The sequence below is a fragment of the Trachemys scripta genome, chromosome 2 (assembly GCF_013100865.1).
Source record: "Trachemys scripta elegans isolate TJP31775 chromosome 2, CAS_Tse_1.0, whole genome shotgun sequence".
NCBI lineage: Eukaryota > Metazoa > Chordata > Testudines > Emydidae > Trachemys > Trachemys scripta.
Genome location: NC_048299.1, coordinates 171,381,358 through 171,391,790, shown reverse-complemented (window position 1 = coordinate 171,391,790; position 10,433 = coordinate 171,381,358).

The following is a 10,433-nucleotide window of genomic DNA, read 5'->3' as shown; positions in this document are numbered from 1 at the left end:
ACTGGCCACTGCCTCATTCAATAACCTTCCCTCCCCATTCTGCTACTTATTCTTTTTGGTGGTGCTCTTATTTTGTGACAGCCCTTTGCCCCAATCTGTGGCCTTAAATGGTCACAGAGCACTTTGCTAGATTTCACGGCTGGACTCGGTTCCAGGGGGATGATGTGATGCACTTTGCAAGGTGTTCTTTGCATGTACTCATGAGAGAATCCCCCCCTCTCCCCAACACACACACTAACACACAATTTTCTGTTCAGGGTTAGAACCCCAGCAGGTGTGGTTTTGCTAGTCCTTGACACAGTACAATTATCTGTCCTTTGGTTGGAGGGAATTGGGAGTGGAGTGATTGAGACATTCAGCCTCTCTCTCATTCATACACACCGTGGCTGTGCTGCCAATGCTTTAAAAAGGGACTCTCATGTAACATTTGCCCCTTAGCCTGTGATAAACTTTAGTGCACAAGAGGTGCAGATAATTGCAGAGAGGAGGGATCAGCACTGGGAAATCTATTCATGTTTTATTTAAGTGCTGACTGTGCACTGTACAGTATTTTATTCCTGAAACATATACTATGTGTATTTATAGTATAGCACAGTGTTGTCCGTGTGATATTTCAAAGGTGACGTCGGCTGAGATGAAGATCTGGGGCAAGGGTTTCAGGTGTATTCTCCCCTGGAAATTATTATTACTTTTAAAAATCCTGACACATGGCTTATTCCAGTGCGTGCCAAGTACAACACTATTGCTCTTCTGAAGAACATTTATGAGCCTCGGGGGTAAGTCATCTTTGGCAGGGATGATTTAGCAATACACATTGAGATGGTGAGTTCCATCAGAGGCAGGGAAATCACCCAAACCTCCCATAAATGTGGCAGCAGAATTTTAACAAAGGTCCTGAGAGCCTCCTGCAGCACACCACTGATACAGACACAGGCAAAACTATGGTGCGGGCATACAGTAGCTCTCTGTAGCCCAGATCAGATTGTGGACTGGTGAATATAAAATCAAACATCTGTGTTCCAGATCTGAGCAGCCCTTCGGCTCGTCGTTGCTGATCCATCTGTAGAAGGCATCACACAACAGTCACTTAAATCAGAGTGCGGTAAGAGAGAGGGTGGTTGGGCCCTGTTGATGCTGAGACTAGAACTGTGTTTGAAAACTATGATAAAACACAAGCTCAAACACAACACCTACTAAACTGGATTTAAACACCGTTTCACATGCGGCGCATGGTGCCAAAATACCTGAGAAACTGTATTAAAAAATATAATTCAACATGCACCAGTTCCAACATGGCTACCATCTCAGAGTAGAGCAGGCCCAAGAAAGTTACAAAGAGACTGAATGATCCTCAGTTACTGTTTCTTTTGCTTGCCCCCTCCAACTCTCCTCCATGGTAATTGTGTGGAATCCTACTTATAATACAATACTTGCACCAGCACAATCTTAGTTCAGAGAATTATTTGGGTGGCAAATATAAGAAGTGAATTTCTGGATGTCAGTGGCAAGCTAGAGAGTTCCCCATATGCGGGGAGTAATATTTTAGTAGTCATGGTTCCTGGCAGACAGTGGTAATTTTGATTCAGATTTAAATAATAATACCATTTAACTTTTGCAATGCACGTTAATTAGTTAGCATTTTCCATTTTCAATCTTGCCATGGCATGTATCTAAATGTTGCCCCTCCATAATATGGAGGGGAAAGCCAGAGTGGTTGAGGGCAACATTTTCAAAAGTGGCCTCTGGTTTCTGGTGCCTCAGTTTTTGGGTGCCCAACTTCTGAGCCTGATTTTTCAGGTGTATTGAGCACTCAAAACTTCCATTGACTTCAGTCAGAGTTATGGATACAAAGCACCTCTGAAAACATGGCTTTATGTGTTTCAAGTTGAACACCCAAAAATTGAGGCACCAAAAATTAGGGACCATTTTTGAACATTTGGGCTTAAGTGACTCACCCTAGACCACTCTAGACAAACCCAGGATTAGAGCTCTGACATTACTCAGTCTCATGTTGCTATTGTTATTATTTGTTATTACTATAGTACCTAGGAGCTGCAGTCACGCACCAGGACCCCTTTGTGCTAGGTGTTGTACAATCAGACTCATGCTGAGTCCACTAGATTCTCTCCTATTCTGGCTTTTATATCAACCCCTTTGCCATGGTTTCTGAGTACCCAGATCTCAATGCAGCTATGATATGTAGTTTACAGTAAGCCGTGGTTTCCAATAAGTATATATTGATAATGTATGTGTCACATTTGGTCACAGAAACGGTATTCACATTTTAATTTTACAAAAGATGTTAATGTTTGTCTTTGAAGAGTGCCCAAATGAAGTTGTATTTGTTAGTTACACTCTGCAGTGGAACAATGTTCACACACAACCAATATGGCAGCTGGTGCTGGGTTTTCATGGACACCTAGCAGCCAAAATGCCAAAAAGACAGGGAAAAAAAATCTATTTAAGCAATTTTTTCCTCTCTATAGGAACTTAGTCTGTCAGCAGCATAAACACTTGCAATCATGCACTTCCTACGATGCATGTGCTATCGAAAAGGGAGGTGTTAATTGCTGTGCTAATTACAACATGATTGCTTTGCACTTGTTTTGCACTTGCAGGTGATTAAATTTTTAACGAAGCATATTACTTGGCACTGTTAGCACAGTTAACACATTTCTCTCTCTCTCTCTTTTTTTATGCCTTGGGAGAAGTCCCGCGCCGCAGACCCTTCGCTGGCTGTGATGTGCTGTTGTGTTTGGAACAAGTCTCTGTTTAGTCTGTCAGTAGCAGTACCCCAGCTTCCTGCTTGGGAAAGAGCAGCAGCCTATTATAATCATACTCAGCATGACGGCACTGGCCAGATGCGAACGCAGAACCCACAGAGGTATTAGCTAAAAATTAGGCAATGCTGTTGATGCCAGTCTCCCAGATTTCATTTAAAAACTATGCCAACTCGAACCAGTCAGGCAGCAGCATCAGAAGATTTTGAAGGAAGGTAGAGAAATGACAGCAAGTTCCATGTGATTTATTTCTGCTTTATTTCGTGCATTCCCAGCTGAACCAGAGTACAGGAAACATGCATCTGTTACATGGGCAGGCTTGTATATCTCTGATAAGGCTGTATGCACATAGCACAGGGTGGCCGTGCATACTAACGCTAGGTGAACTAGTCACTATAATTTATTTGACAAATTTAGGCTTCTTTGTTTGTTTGTGAGTTCTCTACAAATAGATTTTGATTTTTACAAATGTGTTTATTAGTCACAATGGTTGGAGGCATTACTTACTGTGGACACAGTTAGACCTGTGGCTTCATGAACTGTTCAGCTATGTCAACTCTGTCTCTAGCTATTTGTGTGACGGGCCGGATCCAAAGACAACAGGAATCTATCCACTGATTTCATGTGGCTTTGGATGAGGCCCTATTGGTGCAGAACTGGTCATGTGCATCATAGAAGTAATGCATAGACCCAGAGATGGGCCACCAAAATTATTAGGGGCATGGTGAGATTTCCTTGTGAGGAGAGGCTGGAAAAATTGGGAGTGTTTTGTTTAGCGAAGACATAAATAAAAGAAGGGGACATGCAAGAGAGATGCAAAATAACAAATGGAATAGAGAAAGTGCTCCCTCATAATTAATGAACACGGACCATCCAATGAGGAAAGGCAACACATTTAAAATGATATAAGGAAATGCTTTTTTACATAACATGTAATTCGGGGACTCATTGCCACAAAATATTATAGTGTCCAAGAGCTTAACAGGATTCAGAATGGACTAGGTAATTATATGGATAATGAAAACTGCATTAGCTCAGATAAAAAAAATATATGGGATACAAACTCTCATGCTTCCTGGCATAAGCCAATAGCAAACTTTGGTGGGAATGATGAAGAAACTTCTCTATGAGTAGATTATTCCATAATTGTCCCTAATGGGATTTCTTTCACCTTCCACTGAAGCAGTTGGTATTGGTCACCGTCAGAGACGGGCTACAGAACCAGATGGACCTCGGGTCTGATCCAATCTGGCAATTCCTGTGTTCCCATATGGTGTCTTCTGCTTCCTGATTGGATGACTGATAGTTTTATAAGTAGGATGAGGGAACTCAGAGATTACAAGAAGGTTGTGAAAATATTTCTGGCATAAATCTTTGTGCTCATCCACACACATGAGTATTTATTGGGCTTTTACTTTATGTGAACATAGGAAAAAAATGACTTACTAGAATGTTTGCATAAAATGAATAAAACAGAAGGGGTTGGAAATACCTTCAAAATAAATTAGTGGATTTTATCTGACAAATGTTTGAATGCTTTTCGGTAGCCCTTGCTCAGCGCGCTCGCTCTCTCTCTCTCTCTCTCTCTCCCTCCTCCCTCCCTCCTTCATCTGGGGTAATATGTTTGGTCCCTGGAGAACTGAAATATAAGACTGGGTGGTGGCACCTACACTGGCAGAAAGCAATGTGCCCTGTAGCTGATTTGTCTTTTAGTATTAGATGTTAAAATAAAATATAAGATTACAAATTGCTGTGAGGTGATAGTGTTACCATACTGTCATGGCTTGGCAATTTCAGTCTAAAAGCTCATGGACACTGACCCCTAAATATTGAATAGATGATGTAAATAGATTTTTCCATAGGCAATTACAGAGTTCAGATTTAAGTACCTAAGCATCACACTTTTTTTATGCTGAGTAATTGTTCACATGTGGTGATGGCCGTTAACATAATCATAGGGCGAACAGGCCTATGAGGAATAAAAATGACAACAGGAATATGTTTTCTGCAAAGCTGAAGACTTGGTAGTAACAATTCAGGACACGGATAAGGATCTCTTTAATGTTTCATGAATTCTGTTGGCCCACAAATAGCAGCGCTTAAACTTTCCCCCCACCATTTTGTCCATATGGCATTACAGGCGGATCCCTCATGAATGAATAAATGACAGAGAGAAATAGCCACTAAAGAGATGAAAAATCTGCTTGTTCCAGGCCTGCTCTTGGGAGATGCTGGGCTCCTTCTGCCAGAGGGTGAGCATACCTAAGTTGTACTGAAATCAATGGGCCAAATTCTGAATGGTGCCAAACTCCTGCAGCTCCCAATGAGGTCAGTGGGAGTTGCACTTGCTCAGTACCTCTCAGGATTTGGCCCACTGTGAGCTAAGGGGGCTCAGCCCCTCCTAGCTGCAGGTCCTGTATGGCAAAGCAAGATGAAGGGTGGACTGCTCTAATGGGTAAGATTGCCAGATGCTGAGTGTTATGGACTCTAGCTAAATGAACAGTGGGTGTTTAACCTCGGTATCTATTTTTGTTTGACTGGAAAGGCATATGTGCACAGCCTTTTACTACATGTCAATGAATGTCATTTTTAACTGGCAGGATTCATGATCTGTAATTTCATTAAGAGCCATATCTATTGAAGGACTACTGACCTTTTAATTTTTGCTTAATGGATTCAGTTATATCTGTTGCAAACCTTGCCATCTCCCCCCACCATACTTCATATTCTAGGCCATTATTCACTGGCTGGCTGGCTGGCCCCCAGTGTGCTTTCACTGTAGATGTCATAACAAAAAGGAGATGAACAGGCAGCTCTCACTCCCAATAAATTAATGTACTGCAGCCTAATCCGTATTCCAAATGATGAAGTTAACAACAGTTTGCAAGCCTGTCACATAATCTAAAAAATTCAGATAGATATTTCCCCCCCTCATGTGGGAGGAAAAAGCTGTTTCTGGGAAGAACAGTTATTAATATGTTTAAGCTACAGCAGAATGTCATGAAAATGGCACAATTAATTCATCTGCTGTTTCAATCCAGTGGCGTAACAATTTGATTGGAAGCAACCTGTTCTGCATTCTATAAACCAGGCATCGGTGCTCAGAATTCAGACATCATTTCCTCTGCTGCTTTTGCAGCTTCCTCCCTCTGTTCCAGCTGGGCCAAAGCTCTGTTCAGCTGTCAGCCTTTCAGTGAGAATTTCTGCTGCAGACTCTGGGGTCAGTCACCTGTGAGTCTCCCACACTCCACAGCATGTGGTTACTGGAACATGGAATCTAGGACTCAATGAAGCCTAATCAAAAGCTGCTTTGCTGCTCTGGAAAATACAGGGTTTGTCAGCACCAATCATCCATTTTTAAGAGGCAAATTAATTTTTAGATCTGTGTGACAGAGCTAAAAAAAAAAAAAGAAACCTCTCAACCTGCTGCTGTGTGATGTACAGAGAGAGATACATTTCCTGACGTTCGTTTACTGTGCGATTTCATTGAGAAAAGTAGTGCACATAGTGTCTCTTTTAAAAGAAATAAATCAGATGCATGTGGTTCGAAACTAAGGGCTAGATTCTCAGCTGGTGTAAACTGGTGTAGTTCCATTGAAGTCAGTGGTGCCATGCCAGTGTACACCAGCCGATGTCTGACCCTAACAGTGAAAATGACATTGTGTTTTGGGAGTTGTAGGTTGAGAGGAACAGTTTGGATAAGGATTCGGGAGTGTGGGTTTCAAAGCTTATCCAAACTATCCTAATTTATTGGTCTGGAAATCTCATGAGAACAGGGTTTCCTGTGCGATTTCCACTGCTTGCATTCATGACAGAAATAATGAGAGAAAAGGCTTGTATGTGATCTGTTTTCAGTGCTTCCAGACACAATGCTGAAGGGCAAAAGGGCTTAACATTCAAGATGATGATCAAAATTATCTGGATTTTTCCGATCCCCCAAAGTGTTTAGATTAGATTCATTGGTCAAGGTAAGGCCCAGATGTAGGAGGAAGGAAGAGATTTCTTTATAGCTAACCCAATTTTCATTTTCTTTCTTTCATCATTTTGGTTTTTTCTTTTCCAGTATTAGTTGTTTTTTTCTTGATGGCAGAAATAGACCCAAGTTGTGAAATTCAGATGCAGATTCAGATCTAAACTTCCCCAAACTCAGAGAGGTTTCTTATCCAGGGTTCCACTGTAGACCCGCCTTTACTTGGAGGTGTAAGGCTCTTTCAAATTAAAGTCTTTTAAGGCACACTCATGTGATAGGAGGGGTGTGGAGGTGGTGTGACTCAAGCAGGCACAATGTGTGAAGAGCTGGGGCCAAGGCAGCCCCTGCTACAACTTTTCCAGGGTACAGTAAGCATTTGCTCTAGCATGGGGTCAGCGTCACCGGATGGGGTGGGAAGAGGGAGATGGAAAGTCTTCCTGCATGACCTGCCTCTCCCCTCCACACACACTGGAGAGGTTAGTGCCACTGTTGACGCTAGCCTCGTGCAGTCCCTGCACACCCTGAGCACAAGAACTGGGATTGTGCTGGGCTCCTGGGTAAAGGGCAGAGGAAGCTGGGGAGGAGAGACCGCTCTGTGCACGCTCTTTCCCTTGCACATTCATGCACTTCCAGACACAATCTGACCCTAACTCAGGAATTAAAGGTAAATGGCTGGCTTGTTTGGCACCTCCCATGAATTCAATAAAACATGTATTTTTCAGGATATATAAACACAGGAAATATCTCACCTATATTACACATGTAATAAATGTAACACCAGCAGCAGCCACCAAACACGCACACATTGAATCGATCCCTTTGAGGATACTTACAAAGCAGGAAAGCATGTATATAGGCAGTCTACTGTTCAAGAGTTTGGTATTCCCATGGCAAAGATCCTGCTAACTTTTCCTCCTAGATGGTTCTGATTCCAAATAAGGGAAGGCACACTTTACTCTTAAGGTTGAACTATGTCTACAAAGCAGCTGCAGTCCAAGGCCTGGTTCTACACTGGGGTCGGGGGAGGATCGATCTAAGTTACGCAACTTCAGCTACATGAATAACGTAGCTGAAGTCAACATACTTAGATGGACTTACTGTGGTGTCTTCACTGCAGTGAGTCGACTGCTGCCGCTCCCCCGTCGACTCTGCCTGCGCCTCTCGCCGAGCTGGAGTACAGGAGTCGACAGGAGAGCGCTTGGGGATTGATTTATCGCATCTAGACTATACGCGATAAATCGATCCCCGCTGGATCAATCGCTGCCCGCCAATCTGGCCGGTAGTGAAGACATACCCCAAGATAGTAATCCATTTATCTGCTGAGAAAGCAAAGTGGCACCTTACTGACAGGCAGTAAATTACGAAGCTACAAGTTCAGCTGCCCACAGATGAAACGCAAAGCCCTCCCATTTGCCCGGCACACCCAGCCATAACAAGTAACTTGGAATACTAAAGACTCAGTTTAAAAGGTTAAATCATAATTTAATTTAGCAAGCACTCCCCCACATTTGCAGCACCCAAAGGGTTTTGTAAATCAGTGAAAATCAAAATAAATAGATGAAAAGCCTTAATGAAAACATCATAAAATACACAACAATGGTTATAGTAAGGACTCTGCAAAGGGGATATTTTCATACTGCTTGTTTAAAGATCAGGAGGTATGTGTTGAGACTCATGTCCAGAGTTCCCACAACAGAGGCTCAGTCACTTGGCAGGCAAAGACATGTTCAAACCTCTGCTAGGGAGGTAGTGTTGGATAAGGATTGGGGACCAAAGACTGCTCACAAGCCCAGTTCATGTCATTGGGACTATTCTGATGAGGAAAGGGAACAGGAAGTGATCTCAGGGCAAGGCTAGGCTTGAACGTAGTCAGGTCTCTTCATAATGTTTCGTGAACACACAGGAGGGAAGCTGGCATGAGAGAAGACCCTGTGTGTTTTTTATTAACTGCAGTAACACTCACGTTTGAATCTGCTCAGCCTTCTAGAAACATCTAGTAGTAGTTCATATTGGGCATGCTCAGCAAACACTGGTATTAGTATAGTGACTCGCATACTCATAATATGACTGAGGTCCAACCCCATTTTCCTGGGATCAGGTGCTACTACAACCCTCTGCAGGGCCTGCCTGGTGGAGACATCAGAGCCATGGAGGGGCCTGGGAGCTCATGCATTGGTCAGGACCATGGTTTAGCTGAGCATACCATTCCAACATAGGCCTGACCATTTGTGGGTAGGTCTAGCTAGTGCAGTGGAGGGGGCCTATACAGGCCTTAGGATTTGGCCGCTTATTATTTATTATTTATTTATTTTATTTTTATTGCTCTATATAACTATCTCCAAGTGTCCCCCCTACCTGTTAACAAATTTTTCCCACACTAAAATAAGGTAGTTCTGAGACATCCAGTCTTCCAAGCACCAGCTGCAGGGTAGCAACATGAAGAGGTTTCTTTACACTCCCAGGAAGGGTAGAAGAATGCTCTTCCTTTTTTTCAAGTTTTAGAGCATTTCTTCCCTCTTTATAATAGAGTGGATGGGAAACTAGGGCCCTGAAGCTCACTGGGTTTCATGACTATGTTGTTGGATGTGCCATATATAAGTTTCCTGTATTTTCATAGAATACAGGTATAGTGGTGAATAGTTTTCTAAGCCCTTGGTAATGAAATAAAATATGTTCAGTCAGACATTGTGAGGGGTTCATAATGATGAACATTTGCAAGAGAATAGTTGATTTGACTTTAGTATCTTGCTAAGAAATCCTGTGTCTAACAGAATTGTGGCCTTGTCAACATGGAGGATTTTGATCACTAGCCATTAGTGTGGCTGCACCAGTGTAAATCACTAGGCCTTGATTCTCCACTCACTCACACCTGTCTTATTTTGGTGCAACTCCATTTATATTCCAGTGGAGTTAGATTTAGTTTGGTCCAGGACATCATTCTGGCATTTTTTTGGGGAGCTGGAATGGAGTCTTAGGGATAAATACCAGAAAGGCAAGGAATCATTTAAGTTAAGTGCCAATGTGGACACAAGAACAAATCGATATGAATTGGCCATCAACAAGTTTAGGCTAGAAATTAGACAAAGGTTTCAAACCATCAGAGGAGAGTAGTTCTAAAACAGCCTCTGAAGGGGAGCAGTGGGGGCAAAAAACCTAACCGGCTTCAAGAATGAGCTTGATATGTTTATGAAGGGGATGGTGTGATGAGACTGCCTACGATGGCACGTAGCTGATCTGTGACTGCTAGCAGCAAAATATCTCCAATGGCTGGTGATGGGGAACTACATGGGGAGGGTTCTGAGTTACTACAGAGAGTTCTTTCCCAGATGTCCAGCTGGTGGGTCTTGTCCACATGTGCAGGATCTAACTGATCACCATGTTTGGGGTTGAGAAGGAATTTTCCCCAAGGTCAGGTTGGCAGAGACCCTGGAGTTTTTTCACCTTTCTCTGCAGCATAGGCATGGGTCATTTGTAGGTTTAAACTAGTGTAAATGATGGATTCTCTGTAACTTGAAGTCTTTAAACCATAATTCAAGGACTTCAGTAACTCAGCCAGAGGTTAGGGGTCTAGTACAGGAGTGGGTGGATGAGATTCTGTGGCGACTAGATGATCAGGATGGTCCCTTCTGACCTTAAAGTCTGAGTCTTATGGCACTTCCCATACTTACATTCTTTCTGGCACT